The sequence below is a fragment of the Prionailurus viverrinus genome, chromosome A1, assembly GCF_022837055.1.
Source record: "Prionailurus viverrinus isolate Anna chromosome A1, UM_Priviv_1.0, whole genome shotgun sequence".
Classification (NCBI taxonomy): domain Eukaryota; kingdom Metazoa; phylum Chordata; class Mammalia; order Carnivora; family Felidae; genus Prionailurus; species Prionailurus viverrinus.
The window spans coordinates 145,043,209-145,059,480 of NC_062561.1; the positions used below are offsets into that span (position 1 = coordinate 145,043,209).

Below are 16,272 nucleotides of genomic sequence, written 5' to 3' on the forward strand. Positions count from 1 at the left end.
TAGGAGATGCCTAGGATTCTTTTCTTGGACTTTGTAAATGGCTTAACAAATACAACAGCAGGGGCAGCAGTGATACTGGGTTATCCAGTTTTAGGACTGCTTCCTCAGAACCTAAGTGGGTAGATCCAAATCCTTTTGTGGAATTCAGAATTTCAAGACCATGAGGAACTGCTGTGTATTATGATAAGAAAGATGGATTTTGTTGAGGGTAGAGTTGGCATGGGGGCCTGAACATGGAGAAAATAAGTACTGCACTCTGAGAAGACACAGAACAGGCCTAATGGAGAGGCCAGTTGGGGTACCCTGACTTATAGACTTTGGGGCAGTCAGGACCAGGATCTAGATTTAAGTATCAGCGAAGATGGTTTGGGCCCAGTTCAAATGTTTTTACTAAATGGGTCTCTCTCTGTAAATGTATGTGTACATATATACATGCATATACACACAAACACACATGTACACACACACACACAGACACACATATGTAGTATCACGCTCTTTCTCTGCCTCTCTCTCTATTCACACAACAAAGAAATCTGTGTTCACCTCATGGTCACAAAATGGCTGCTTAACTTCCAGGCATCATGTCCACATTTCAAAGCTGAAGAAGGGTAAGGGTTAAAGGGCAAAAGATGTACACTATCTGTATCTCTCCTGGTTTTTTTTGTTTTTTGTTCTTGTTTTTTTTTCTTTTTTTTTTTTTTTTCAGTAAAACAATAGTTTTCCTTGGAACCTGACTCAATGATTTCCCCTTAAATTCACTGACCTGAACTGGGTCATATGGCTACCTCTGCTTGCCAGGGAAGCATGATTTTTTAGTGAATTCATTGAAATTACAATAAAATCAAGGTTATGTTGGTAAAAAAAGACAGACTAACATAAGTTTTCTCCCTGTGACCCTGGACAATTACTTAACCTCTCAGTTTCCAGGTTTCCTCCTCTGGAAACTGGAAAACTGGTCCATAACTGTGCCTATCTCAGAGGATTATTATGAAGATTAAATGAGTTAATTTTTATAAATCACACAAAATATGACACTATAAAAGTGTCTGTTAAATGCATTGATAAAGGGAAGAGTGTTCACTGGATGGGGATGAGTAGGGCCTCCCATTAAGCATGGCTTTTCTGCATGGTAATTCTCTTCTGCAGTAACAGTCTCTTGAATGTTACAAGCTAATAGTAGCTCTACTTCAGGGATTATGGGGAGGGCTGCTGCCCTCACTTGGCACAGGCAGTTGGCAGCAGCCTGGAAAAGCATTGCAAGGTGATCTGTAGAGAGTGGGCCGGGGGCTAAACTCCTTAACGTCACAAGGCACAAGAGTAGTAGCACAGCTGGAGCTGGGATACCGCTACCTTCCCCAGCATCCCTTACAGCTACTGTGACCATGTGAGTCGGCTTTTGCCAATAGAGTGAGTGGAAGTGAAATGTATGGAAAGGAAAACCCTTGGCCTTTGCCTTCTGCTCCTCTCCCATCCAATGACAGTGATGGCCATGCTGGAGCTCCTCTGTGAAGCTGCCAGGAAGCCTGTATCCCCGAATGACTGAGTGATACAGGCCCACCGGTTGACCTAGAACACCTACACTGAACTATTATATGAGAAAGAAAGAAATTTCTATTTTTGTTTGAGCCACTGCATTTGGGGCTTATTCATTCCAGCCTTTTACCTCAACTAATACATTACTATCATAATTTAAACTATTTAGGAAATAACAAAGACTACCTATGCAGAGGGGAATTGAGAGGTTGGGGTATAGTGATGGGAGGGAGTTTCGTTTTATTTTTACTCCATCTCTACAGTTGCTGAAATTTGAACCATATAAATGTAATACTCAAAATCTTAAAAAATTTCGGGGGTGCCTGGGTGGCTCAGCAGGTTAAGCATCTGACTTCGGCTGGGGTCACGATCTTGTGGGTTCATGGGTTTGGGCCGGGCGTGGACTCTGTGCTGACAGCTCAGAGCCTGGAGCCTGCTTTGGATTCTGTGTCTCCCTCTCTCTCTGCCCCTCCCCTGCTCACACTCTGTCTCTCACTCTCAAAAATCAATAAACATTAAAAAAAACTATTTAATAAAAAAGTAAAAAATTTCAACCCAACTTCAATTGAAACAGCTTAAAAAAATATTTAGTTAACTAGAGATGTCGATCCTTCACCACAGTGGTCTGTCATTGATTGGCACTCAACCAGCACTTGATTCCCCTATCCATGAATCCTATGAGCAGGGAAAGGAGAAAGGTGGGGGGTAAAGCTGGCAGAAAGGAGCAGCCAGGTGAATTCGTGAGTGGGAGGCAGACTTGCCTGTCTCCACCCAAGACCTCTCATCTGGGTGCCGGCGATTGGACTCCTCATCCCCCAATTGGACTGGGCATCAGCTTGAAGGAGGTGATCCCTGCATGCAGATTAATGCCACTTCCATTTCCTGAGCATCCTATGTGCCAAGATGGTATCTTTTAATAGGAGGCACTCCGAGAGGCTTGTCCTGAATTTTTGCTTGGATGAGCAAGGTGACATTTTGTACCATTTGAAGGAGCATTCAGTTTTCATCTCTGTGACCTGAGTTGACTTTTCCTGCCTCCTATGTTTTATGTTGGCCTGAAAGAATGGCTTATTATTTTTCCAATTGATGATTTCCAACAAAACTCCCATTTAAGAGACAAAAGGAAAGGGGCAGTATAATATTGAGTGACTTTCTCCTTTGGGACAAAACAGAAGTTTCTTATTTAATGTGGAGCTAGGGAGGGCATTGTGTGATTGATAGTTCAGAATTTTCTCAAAATCTAATGAATATTTGAAATGATCATTTTATTCTTGCTTTTTGTTTTCTTTTACCATACAATGGCTCCTTTTTATAAGCACTGCCCCTGGGAAAACACTCATGGCATTTTCCCCTCCTAGGTGCCCTTGAACTCAGTGTATTTTTCCCAGGAGAGTTTCTCAGTTGAAATACTTGGTAAATTAGTAACAGAAAAAGGAATCAAATACTTTCAGAAATCACTTTTTAATAGTTTGAAAGTTGAAACATTAAAAAACTAATAAACTGTTGGTACCAATTTAATGATCTCAGTTTAATCCTCCCCTTTGGTTCTCAGTTGCCCACCAGACTAAGCTTCATGCTGGTCCCTGAGGGTCCCTCATACATCGGCCACAGGCCTTCCTAGCCTTACTACCCGGCATTCCCTGTGGGATTCATCCAGAGCCACAGCCAGACTGGGTGCTGCTGGTTCCTGGGTGCACGCGGCCCACGACTCTCCCCTCAGATGCCATCTTGTCATGAAGTAACTTTCCCCTTCAACCAGAGGCTGCAACCACACTTTGTGGATTTGGGTCCATGTCGCGTGGAGTTAGTGGCACAGGGCTGATCTTAACCATCTTTGCAGTTCTGCACCCTCTGACCTGGCCCTGGCACATAGTAGATGCTTATGAGTGTGAACTGCACTGAGGGGCTAAAGAAACAACCCAAGGCCAGACACATCTCTGTCAAAAAATGTACGCTCTGACAGGGCTGACAAACCACAACCCATGGGCCAAGTCTAGCTGCTGCTTTCTTTTTTTTTTTTTTACAAGGCTCATGAAATAAGAATGCTTTCATATTTTTACATGGTTGAAAACAATCAAAAGAAGTAGAATATTTCATGACATTTGAGAATGACACAAAATTGAAATTTTAGTACTCATAAATCAAGTTTTAATGGAACCCAGCCACACCATTAGTTTACATCTTGGTTGTTTCTGTCTTCCCACTTTCACAGCAGAGTTGAGCCGTTGCAACAGTGATCATATGGCCAACAAAACTTGAAATATTCACTGTCACTTTACAGAAAGTTTGCCAGCCCCTGCTTTATAGGCAGAGGTCTTTGAAATGGAAATGTTTGTTTTTGGTCTCTTCCAAATCTATGGTTGTGCTAGAAGCATAAATGGCTATTATTTCTCTGTTTTTAAAATACTATTTACCATTTCAAAATTTTCTGAGTAACTGCCCTGTGTATAATAAACCAGAAGTATTCATTTCCTGTCACCCTCAAGAACATTCAATAGAGGTACATTCAGTACAGGTGGGAGGTGGCTCTCTGGAGATATGGTGACAAGCAAGATAAACAGAGTCTTTCCCCTTGTGCTGTTGACTCTGATGTGTGGAAAATTCAACAATCCATAATATAAAGTATGATCGTTGTTTTGATAGAGAAGTTAGAAGGCACTCAGAAAACAGAAGGCAAGAATACCTTAGCTTGTTTAGGTAGCATCAGGGGAGACTTCTCAGAGGAGGTGACATTTTCAGTGAGACCCGAAGGATAAGTAGGTATCATATCAGTGAAGAGTCTTTTACATGGAGGGAGACAAGCTTCAATCTTATTTAAGCTACTGTTATTTGAGGGTCTCTGTTACATGCATGCAAACCTGTATCATAACGAATACATCTTTTTTTTAAAAGATTTTATTTTTAGGTAATCTCTACACCCAATGTGGGGCTCGAGCTCACCCCACGACTGAGAGTTGCATGATCTACTGACTGAGCCGGGCAGGCACCCCAGTTCTTCATACCAGAACAGACACTTCCTTAAGCAGTTGGCAGGACCTGCTTCTCCTGTGGGAAAGGGAGTCAGAGCCCCTGGGTCGCCCAGTGCAGGGAGGAACTTTGCGTTCCAGGATATGGGACTCTGGGATGCTGGCTGCTTATTTCTCTTTAGGGAGGTTTTCTTTGGCCTCTGAATATCATAAAAACGTAACAAAAGCAGAAGACCTCTTATGTGCTGATAACCACTGCATTTTGTCAGACAAGTTTCTCTCTGAGTTCACTGTTCATTCTGGAAGACTGTCTCAATCCTTGAGCTCCTTGGCAAAACTGTCTTCCCATCTCTTTTCTACCCCGCCCTTCCACATTGGCCGTGGAAGGGGTCCCACCTAATGGCAGCAATCTCGTGGAAGCCTGCTTGCCACTTTGTTTTCAGGGTGGAAGAATTGTTTCTGAGGGTTAATGGATTTACTTTGGAAGGAGGCTGAGAGGACTTAGCTCTAGTGTCTCTGCTGACATTTGTCACCGAAATTTCAGGTCACTCAGCCATCCCAGCTGATCTATAAAGCCAGGACAATGCAACATCTTAGGGAAATTAACACCATCTCTGTGAAGAACTTTAGACCAGGACTAAATGCCAGATATTATTTTTTACTTTAAAAATCAATGACAGTGTGTGCTCAGAATGAAGATGTGCTTGCTTCTTCCTTCCAGTGATTCATTGTTCATTCCAAGTACTCGCTTTGTCATCCAGAGGAGCCATGTAAATAGGAAAAGGCAGCTCAATAAATTAGTCAGTATCTTGATGAATATGGTTTCATTAACTGGACCAATCACTGATTCACATAAATCAATGAGTGATCAAATAATGATGGAATAATCTATCAGCTGTAAACCTCTCAAGAACATAATCAACCTCTTACAAATGCCTCCAAGATGTGTTAAATTTATAATCACAAGTGAGAAAAGTGTGTAGTTAACATTTGTCATTTTGGTTGTCCAGCATCCCAAAACTCCTCCTATTTGGGTGAGTGCAAGATAAATGGAGCCCAGGATCAGGTGTACCACTCTGGAAGGTGAAGAGGAGCAGATAATCCTGCTTTCGACTCCTTGGACATGTGTATAGACATTTGACCAAGGCTCAGCCAATCAGAGACTCTTCCCAAGACTTTGGCCCTTCAGGGAGTGATAACAAAGCCAGTGATAGTCAAAGATCATTCAGAGTGACTGGGTGGAATTAAGACTTCAGTGAATGGTGACACGTATCCAGGGCTGATGGTGCCAGTGCCAGCACCCTATACTGACTGAACCTCTGGTGGGGTATTGACTGAGCCACATCGCCCTGAATTCCTGTTTCCAAGATGAACTGTCCAATCTTCCAGTATCTTTCCAATAAATTTCTTTTTTGCATCAGTTAGCCAACATTGGTTTTATTATTTGCAAAAACACTGGCTGTTTCATATGCTGTGTGAGAATAATACACATGCTATTATTCTGTACCTGGTCCAGTTCTAGACCAGGAAGAATTAATTTTAAAACAACAGTTACTTTAAGGGTCCAACTGACAGGAAAGCATGTATTTTACAAAGAATGTTGAGTTGTAACATGTTTGTTCAGTGCACTTAATTGCTGCTCACTCTTTGAAAGGACAAAGGACCAATCAGAAACAGGCCACAGTCTCCAAGAGCCTGACAGAAAGGCAGTGGCATTTTAGAATTCAAAGGGACCTTTGAAACCATCTCAGCCAAACCCCTCATTTTACAAATAAGAAAATTGAGATTCAGGCTGGCCAAATGATTTACCCCAAATTGCATAGCCAATTATGGAAGAGCAGGGATTGTAATCAGTCACCCACTCCTGGAGAATTGTTTTATTTGGCAGGAAAGACAGGCAGGGTGAAGAAGGGAGTGGCAAAGAGAGGTATCTAGTTTGCAGAACTGGGATCACGAAGTGTGTTTGGTCGCAAGGCCAGGGCAGTCACAGGACCGGATCATGAGGTCAGAGGGTTCCCACATAGAAAAGCTGGCTGGATGTTGAGATGCTGCTGGAATGCAGGGTTGGCTAACAGCATAGTCTCAGAGCTAGAGCCAAACATGAATCTCTCTTCTCATCCCTGAAATGTGTAGACAAGGAGTCTAAGTGTTTAAACACTTAAAAAAAAAAAGAAAGAAAGAAAACCCTATTGGAACTTGTCACTTTTTCTGAAACTCTGATGAATATAGCTGTCACTCCTGAAACTTTGATTCCCTCTTTTTTTGGTCTTTATTCTGACATGCCTAGTAGAATCTCATTGCAATTGGACCTGTCACCAGTCGGTGACACTATCTAGTTCTTAGGTAGATTTATCACTTCAGTTTGAGGTGTTTGCTTTACTTGTTGTGGGGCAGATATTAGTTATATGGACACTCCCACTCCCCAAAAGAACTAATAAACCATTTGGGAGGATGGAATTTGACTCATTTAGGCTTGAAAATCAACATGTAAAATAAATGTGCTTTCTCAAGCATCACTGCATGATACAGCATGCTTTCGTGTTACGTTATTGACAGATGGGATGTCAATAAAAAAGGTACATCAAAGCATTGATGTACCTTAGGATAACTCATCTCTTCTGTATGCAATAGCCATTTAGAATTGCTTTTTGTTTATCATTTGATATATGCCCAATATAGATCTTCTTACTCTATTTTAAACTTACATTGCTGCATGAGCAAAGGACCTGCAATGAAAAACAAAAAACTGTTTCCAAACCAAGCAGGCGATCCTGCAGGGAATGGGGGTGTTCCAGAACAGAGAAAACTAGAGAATGCATGCAAAACTGGGACAAGCCTTAGTGGGAAAAGTCCAGCCCATGTTATGCCAGGACAAAGGAGAGTTGAAACAAGAACCATTTCTGCAAGGCTGAGGTTGTAGCTCCTAGTTAACAAATATGGAAGGAAGAAAGAAAACTAAGAAGTGATCACCTGGTTAATATAAAATATTAAAAAAACTTTTTTTAAACTTTGAAAATATTTGGTGAGCATTTTTACAATGTAAAATAGTAGTGTGGTGAAAAGAACTAATTGTTACATTCTGCATTAAAGAAATGTTTAGGTGATAATAACTAATCATGGTACAATAGGATTATTTGATGGTTTGTGGATTTAAGTTAAGGATGTTCTATTTCTTTTTGTTTTTTAATTAAATTTACATTGGGTTGAAGGTAGGAAATATGAGCCTCTTTTTTTAAAGTTTATTTATTCATTTTGAGATAGAGAGCATGAGAGTGTGCATGAACATAGGGCAGAGAGAGAGAGAGAGAGAGAGAGAGAGAGAGAGAGAATCCCAAGCAGGCTCCGTGCTATCAGTGCAGAGCCTGATGTGGGGCTCAATCTCACGAACCGTGAAATCATGACCCGAGCCAAAACCAAGAGTTGGAGACTTAACTGACTGAGCTCAGTGCTCCAAGGATGTTCTATTTCTTAAAGAATGGGGAGATTAAGAACTAGAAAATTACTAAGAATTAATATGCCTTTCAGTTTTGTTTCCAACTCAAAGGAAATCATTTTAAGGCAGGAAATATTAAAATGAACTATGAGGCATTCATACCAGTGTCATAGAATCCGTGTCTTCAAATTCTGTGGAAAAATACCTGTGTGTCAAGGCTCCTTGAAAAAGAATACGTTGTTGTTGTTGTTGTTGTTGTCGTCGTCGTCGTTGTTGTTGTTGTTGTTAGAACCCTTTCTAGTGGCTGAGTTTTAAGTGTTCCTTGACCCCAGTTAAGATTGATTATGTTTGTGACTAGGTAAGAGAGTTCACCCAGAATATTACCAAAGCCATACTTGGTGCAGTTTTCAAGATCTCATGCAAAGTAAGACAGGGATTGAATTCTAATTTGCAAAGACTAGGAAGATGTTTCCAAGATCCTAATAGATTCTGGTTTTCCATCTTGACTAGCATTCTGTAAGGAGTTCCTTAGTGTGGATGCAGTTGCCCCTGGGCAGGTCATTTCTTGGAAATGGACTGGACGCATTCCTTCTTCTAATCCCTTGCTTGCCTATTTTGTCCCTCTTCTCCACTCCACATTTCTAAATCTTACAGCTCCTTGGAAACCCAGGGGACCTCCTCCATGAAACCTGTGCTGACCATCTTAACCACTATGGCATACTCCTTTTGTGAGCTCCTATAATATTTTAAGTAGTAGTCATTTGATCCTTAGTTTGCATGTGGACTACTCTTTATGTGCCTTCTTAGTAAAATGCCAGGGTCTTTAATGTTCAGGGTCATATCTCCCACCTCTCAATCGCCAACAGTGCCACCTCAGTGTAGGCAATGAGCACTGGATGACTGATTGACAGCCCTACTCAGCATGGTGGCTTATTTTAAATTCTGCAGAGAGAAAAAAAAAACCCAGCGTGCAGAGAAAGAGGGCTGCCTTCAGATTTCCAAATCCAAACTCAGCCTGAGGCTCATGTTGGGATTCCCTGTTAGCTTACGTTGACATGAGAAGGCATCTATTACTTGTCTTACAAAGACACGTGGACCTGACAGAATGACATAAGGTTCTGGAATGTGGTTGTAAAAGGCAATGTATAACTTCTCAGGTGATCACTGATTTGAACAGGAAGCCTTGGGAGCATTGCAATTGACTAAATGACTCAGAAAGCTTTTACTGAGAGTCTTAAATGTAGGGCAAGGTATGGGAATATAGCAGATGCTTTCAGTACTGATGTTACATCCCCTTGAGCCACCTCTAATTTCAGTCAGGCCCCATAACCTAATAGTGACATTGAGAATGTATCCTTTAAAGAATTTTCATCCTTTCCTGCTTTATTCTCTCATTTCTGCTTCTTAGGATCACATCCCAAATAAATTACTTGTTTCTAGACCTTGTTTAGGCTTTGTGTTAGGGGGAACTTGAGCTAAGAGAGAGAGATATATAGGATATGGTACTTGCCCTTAAGGATCTTATAAGTTTAGATGGAGTATTTGGACACATATTCTTGGATACAATAACATGAAAATAAAACACAGATTTCAATTTAATGACACACAAGTAGTACAGAGTCTAGTCCATTATGACTGATACAGATTTTATGAAATTTAGTAATAATTCTTCCAGCTCTGATAGTTCTAACTAGGAAGACTTGGTTCTTCCAGAATTATTATCTTTTGATATTTTATTAATCTCATATCTTACTAAAGCATTCTGTTCTTAGCTGAATATGAAGACGTGGGATTGGGTACATTTTGTACTATATCCTTCGTGATCTGTAATTATATCCTGTCATTCAAATGCTAGTCTATTCAACTTTACAGAGCTTAAACATCCCTTAACATTTTACTTCTCCTAATACTAAATGGAACACTTAGGTGTTCACAAAATTATCCTGGAACATGTCATGAGAATAAACAAAATGAATTGAAGTTATCATTTTGTACTTGGGGCCAATTATTTTAAAGGAAAAAGACAGGGAACTTAATTTTTTCACTGCAAGACTAATATAGCACTATTTTTGAAAATTGGGAGGTGAATAAATACATCATTGATAGAAATATATATAGAATGTATCAAAGCTTGTTATTGTAATTTTGTAAATTTTTATGATTGACCATATTATAGATACATTTTTAACACAATTGTAGCACTCGTAAATTTTGTATTAAATTCTATATGGAGCCAATTTTGGAGCTTTAAGAAGTCATTTTGAGAAATTTTCTGGTCACATATACTACTCTGGGATTATAGGCTGTCACTATCTACCAGACAGAGTTCGGTCCCCTTTCTTGAGTCACCTATGTCTTCTAGCCTCTTTTAGATAAGGGAATCTTGGTTGCCATGTTTATAAAGGAAGTCATAAAATTTCTTAAGATATCAAGCTTTTAAAATATTGCAATGATTTTTTTAAAGCTTTGTTGAAGAGAAATATGTGTCCTGAAAGCAGGGCATTGCTTGGATTTGCATTTCAGAGTCCGGGCAAGACCTTTCTTTCCTGCTAGATTTTAATTTTTTCCCAAGCCTTATGATAATAAGAATTTGTCTTCAGAGATGATGGTAGGCCTTAGTTTTGGTCTTTTACATTTATTTTTCCTATGCTTTCAGTGACTTTTTACTATGAATACTCTTGTCCTTCAATTCTAGGGACTTTCACGATTTCTTTGATACTTTGTTTCCATTTTCTCTATTCTACTTTTTGGATCTTGTATTTTTGGCATATTAATCCTCTTGGATTCATCATGTGTATAATTTCTCTCCTATTATGCAACTTTTTGTCTTTTCTGCTTTTGGCAGGATTTTCTCAGATTTATCTTTGAACTTTATAAGAGATTTCTTTCATTACTAACATTATATTTAAATTTTTTATTTATTAGTTAATTTTTAACAACTGAGACTTACTGAAAATATCAAAAGAAAGCATTTCATACACACAGTTGCCAACAGAAATAGGCAGCTCAGTAGAATAATAAAAAGTGGCTTATCAGGCTGTTTGTTGAATGGAGTATGCCACTAAGGACGCTTAAGCGTAGCCATGATACCTTTTTTGTTGTTGTTGAGAACTAACATCGTATTTTTTAACTTCCGAGAACTCTTTTTTGGCATCTGAATATTCTTTTTCTATAGCATCACTCTTTTATTTCACAGATACGTTATCTAGTTTAACCTGAGGCTATTATTAATAAGATCATTTTGAAATTCTCTTCTTTTCATTTTCTCTGAGTTCATATTTTCCACCTCACACTCTCACAACTTTAAATCTAGTGGAAGAGAGTCTTCAAAAATATAAGCAAAATTCCCAGAGTTTGATTTTATGGCCTCTGATTGGCACACCTTGGGCTACTTGCTCATTATTGAACCAGTTATTGTGTAGGGCAATGCAGCTTTTTTTAAGTTTATTTATTTATTTTCAGAGAGAGAGAGAGAGAGAGAGAGAGAGAGAGAGAGGGAGAGAGCAGGCTCCCTGCTGCCAGCACTGAGCCCGATGCAGGGCTCAAACCCAGGAACTGTGAGGTCATGACTTGAGCCGAAATCAGGAGTCAGTAGCTTAACAGACTGTGCCACTCAGGCAACATTTGGAGATGTCATTTTCATGGTTGGTTGGGAGCGGATCAATGTTCTTCCCCTAGAACTAGACAGAGATCAGCTGTGTTAGAACTGAAAGTGAGAGATGAGTAATTTTCAAAGAAAACGAGGAGGTTGTTTCTAGGAAGAGAGTCCATGGATATCAGATGGCCGAAAAATAAGACACATTCAGTAAAGCTCCTGGCATAGGGGTTTCCTCACAACAACCTGGCCCAGAGCTCAAAAAGCCAGTGTCTGAATTCCTGCAGTGACCAGTTATTCACAATTTCAAGGAATCCAGTTAATATCCAGACGATACTACTTTTTAAGGAAGTCTTACATTATGCCAAACCCTAGCTTCCTTCAGCTGTCATCTGTGATGGCTGCACCTTGGAGTTATGTGAAGGCAGCACTTATGTTCCCAGGTCTTTCTTTTCAGACTCAGCATCTCATGTTGCTATAGCTCTTCCTCACCTGACAGCACTTTGAATCCTTTTTCTATCTTAGATCTTCTCTTTTTTCCTCTAGTTTTGTGCATTTTGCTGTAGCATGAGCAGTCTAGAGTAGAGTACCATCAGGCAGTACAATTGATTCAAATTGGTTTCTGAATGTAATCTAAGATCAAGTAAAGAATTTCGTTTATTCACTTAATATGTATTGAGCTATCACTATAATGATTCTTAAACCTCTGATGCACACTAGAGCCACTAAAGAAACTTGAAAATCCTTGCAGTGGAGCTCACAGGTCCACACCCTGCCCTAGCTGCGGTCCCCATCCAGGGCGCTCACTGTCAGAGTAATTTATTGTGGCGCTTGAGGCTACAAGTGTAAGTATCTTAAGCTCAAGAAGAAGTTAGAAGATGATGTCCCCAAATGCCTGGACATCTGCGGCGAGGGGACTCCCCAGGCCACATGCTTCTTTGAAGTGATGGTACCAGGGAAGTTGGTTCACTCCAAGAAGAGAGGTGATGGCTACATGGACAAGGAGAGCAAATTTCTGAAGCTGGTGGTCGCCATGAAAGCCAGCTTGGCTCAGGGCTAATGTGCCCTGAAGGCAGAGTCCAGTGCCCTTGGGCCAGCCCCTTGTGGCAGACGCTTCAAGATGGGAAGGACTGAAATGTCTTGTGGGTGCATGGTCTCTTTCCCTGATGTCCCTGTGGCTGCTGGGTGGGGGCAGAGACAAACCCTGGTCCTTGTGTGTGTGTGTGTGTGTGTGTGTGTGTGTGTGTGTCCGTGTCCCTGAGAGGGTAGCTCTGTACCCTCCCTTCCTTGCTTCTTCCTCTCCCTGCTTTTCCCCTTCTCCTGGCATCTCCCAGGCCCTGGCTACTCTCTGGCATTCGGGGTGGTCCTGCTTGGGGCTTCCGTCTCAGGGGGTGGCCAAGAGAGGGATCTGGATGAGTGACTTGCAGATTTCAGCAGTGTTGGCAACAGTTTACTATTCAATAAGCATTGGATGAGTTAAACAAAAAAAAAAAAAAAAAAAAAAAAAAGGAGGAGGAGGAGGGGGAGGAGGAAGGGAAGAAGGAAGGAAGGGAGGAGCTTAAAATTCCTGATGCCCAGGCCACACACCAGACCAAAATTGGGCTCTCTGGGATGAGGGGATGAGAACTCAAGTATCACTACTTTTTTAAGCTCCCCAGGGGATTGTGATGTGCAGCTAGAGTGGAGAATCACTTCTCTACTATGTGGCAGACCTCCTTAAAAATATAATCTCCATTCTTACGGGTTCCTTTAACGTATGTTTTTCAGAAAATGAATTAAAACAATTTTTTTAATGTTTATTTTTGAGACAGAGAGACAGAGCTCGAGTGGGGGAGGGGCAGAGAGAGACGGAGACACAGAATCCGAAACAGGCTCCCGGCTCTGAGTTGTCAGCAGAGAGCCCAATGTAGTGCTGGAACCCCTTGAACCACGAGATCATGACCTGAGCCAAAGTCGCATGTTTAACTGACTGAGCCACCCAGGAGCCCCATTTCAGAAAATGAATTTGAGGCTTATTTGCATCATTTGCCTCTGACTAAGCTTATTCACTTTCTGCATAGGACTGTTCATCAAGTCACATCAGGGAAAGCAACCTGGGGCAAGATAAGCCATTCGGCCAATGTGTAATTATTGAGGTTTCTGAAAAAAGTGATTATGTTAATACTAGGTAAAATATTACTTTTACATAATTTTCTCAGTTTGGCTGATAACTCCTAGGGGATAGTGTCTGAGTTTATTTAATTGACCTCACACTGCATCAAGAGTAACGTTATGTTCTGGTGAAAACTTAAGAGCTTTTGGAATTATTTTCAACCAAAAAAAAAATGTAGTGAATTAGAAACCATCTGTGAAGCTGCTGAATTTTATAGAAAAGGCTTCATTTAGACTGACATTTATCTTGTAATGTGGCAGTAGAAAAAAATTCTGAAACATTTGCAGAACAAAGGTTAAGGCCAAACTTACTCAGTGTGATGTTTATAAAGCATAAATCTGCACAGAAGAGGGTAGATGTATTATTTATGTTTAAGTACGTGTCTATTGTGTGTTTTAAAATCTCATATTAAATAAAGTAGATTCACGGAGGAAAAAGGGAAAGGAGGGAGGTTGAGAATAGGGAATGAAGCAGGTCTCCTTTCATTTCCCGCCTTTAGTTTTATTTATTTATTTTTAAAGTTCATTTATTTATTATGAGAGAGAGAGACAGCGTGAGCAGACAAGCAGCAGAGAGAGAGAATCTCAAGCAGGCACTGCATGAAGCCCAATGGCAGGGCTTGAATTCATCATGAACTGTGAGATAACGACCTGATCTGAAATCAAGAGTCGGACGCTTAACTGACTGAGCCACCCGGGTGCCCCACACATTTCCTGACTTTAGAACACTTCTGCCCATTTTTATTTTGAATATTTTCAAACATGTAGAAAAGCTGAAAAGAATATTGCAGTAACATCTGTGTACCGTTATGTATTCCAAAGGCTCGAGAACCAGGAGAGCTGATGGTGTAGCCCTTGTTCAAAGGCCAGCATGCTTGAGATCCAGGAAGAACCAAAATTTTAGTCCAAGTTTGAAGGCAGGAAGTAAAGCTGATATCTTACTTCAAAGGCAGTCAGGCAGGAAGAATTTTCTGTTAATAATGTGTGGCAAGATCAAACTTTTGTTCTATCAGGCCTTCAACTGATTGGATGAGACCCAGTCATGTAAGGGAGGACAGACTGTCTACCTATTTAAATGTGAATCTCATCCAAAAACACCCTCCCAGAAACTTTCAGAATAATGTTTGACCAAATACATCTGGACACTCTGTGGCCCAGTTAAGTCGACACATAAAATTATTAATTGTATTGGTTTTCTATTGGTGCAAACTTACATCACAAATTTAGCAGCATAAAACAACACCAATTTGTTATCTCACAGTTTCTGTGAGTCAGGATCCTGGGCATGGCTTAGCGGGGTCCTGTTCTTAGGGTCTCACAAGGCTGCACAAAGTGTCCCACAGGGCTGTGTTCTCATCTGAGACTTGACTGGGAAAGGATTTGCTTCTAAGTTCACTCAGGTTGTTGGCAGACTTCAGTTCTTTGAAGGCTCTGATTTCTTGCTGGCTGTCAGCTGGGGGCCATCCTCAGCTCCCAGAGGCCACGACAGTTCCTTGCCATGTGGGATCCCCAACATGGCCAGTTACTTCCTCGAAGATAGCAAGCAAGGGAGAGGGGGACTCCACTCAGAAGCCACAGTCTTGCATAATTTAATTACATAATCATGTGGTTAAACATGTACATCCTGTCACCTTTGCCTTTTTTTATTTTGTAGAAGCAAGTCACAGGTCCTGGTCACACTCAAGGATAAGAAGTCACATAAGAGGATGAACACCAGGAGGTGGGGATCGTGGGAGCCACTGTAATTTTGCATACCCAAGTCTCTATTTAGATATAAGAATTGCTAACGTTTTGGGGCTCCTGGGTGGCTCAGTCGGTTAAGCATCCAACTCTTGATTTCAGCTCAGGTCATAATCTTATGGTTCATGAGTTCAAGCCCCTTCTTGGGCTTTGCACTGACAGCCTGCTTGGGATTCTCTCTCTCCCTCTCTCTCTCTGTCCCTCTTCCACTCGTGCTCCCTCTCTCTCAAAATAAATAAATAAACTTAGAAAAAAAGAATTAACATTTTGCCACATCTGCCTTCTATCTCTCTCTCTCTCCACACACACACAGACACACAGATACCACATATACACACACTCCCACATTTTTGTTGAACTACTTATAAATGTCATGATTAATGTTACCCTCTAAATACTCATTCATCTCCTAAGGGTAGTGCATTTCTACATAACTATGATGGTGTTATCAAGCTATTTTCACCCTTTCTTTCTTTCTTTCTTTCTTTCTTTCTTTCTTTCTTTCTTTCTGCCCTCTTTAGCCATTAAATCTCAGCTCAGGTGTCACTGCCTCTGAGAAGCCTTCTTTGACTTCCTCAGCCAAAGTGAAGTTTCCTTTCCCACATCTCCTACTTTACCTGCTATTTTGTGCTTTTGCATATCACTGTTTGCTTACATGTTTGTTTCTCAAATGAACCATGGGTTCCTTGAGATCAGAAACCATGTGTTACTGTCTTTGGATTCCATGTGCTGATGTGACTTACGTAGATGCTTAAGAATTTTTTGATGAAGGAAGGAATCTTAAAATTGAGTCTGCAGTAGGGCTGCAAGTGGGACAGTGGGGGCTGTGTTTTCACAGATAGGATCTTGTT

The 16,272-nt window shown here is 40.8% G+C and overlaps 1 pseudogene; it reads left to right on the plus strand.

Moving 5' to 3' along the window:
• Positions 1-1,486: 1,486 nt before the first annotated feature.
• On the plus strand, positions 1,487-12,625 carry LOC125164464 (selenoprotein W-like; annotated as a pseudogene).
• The last annotated feature ends 3,647 nt before the right edge of the window (positions 12,626-16,272 follow it).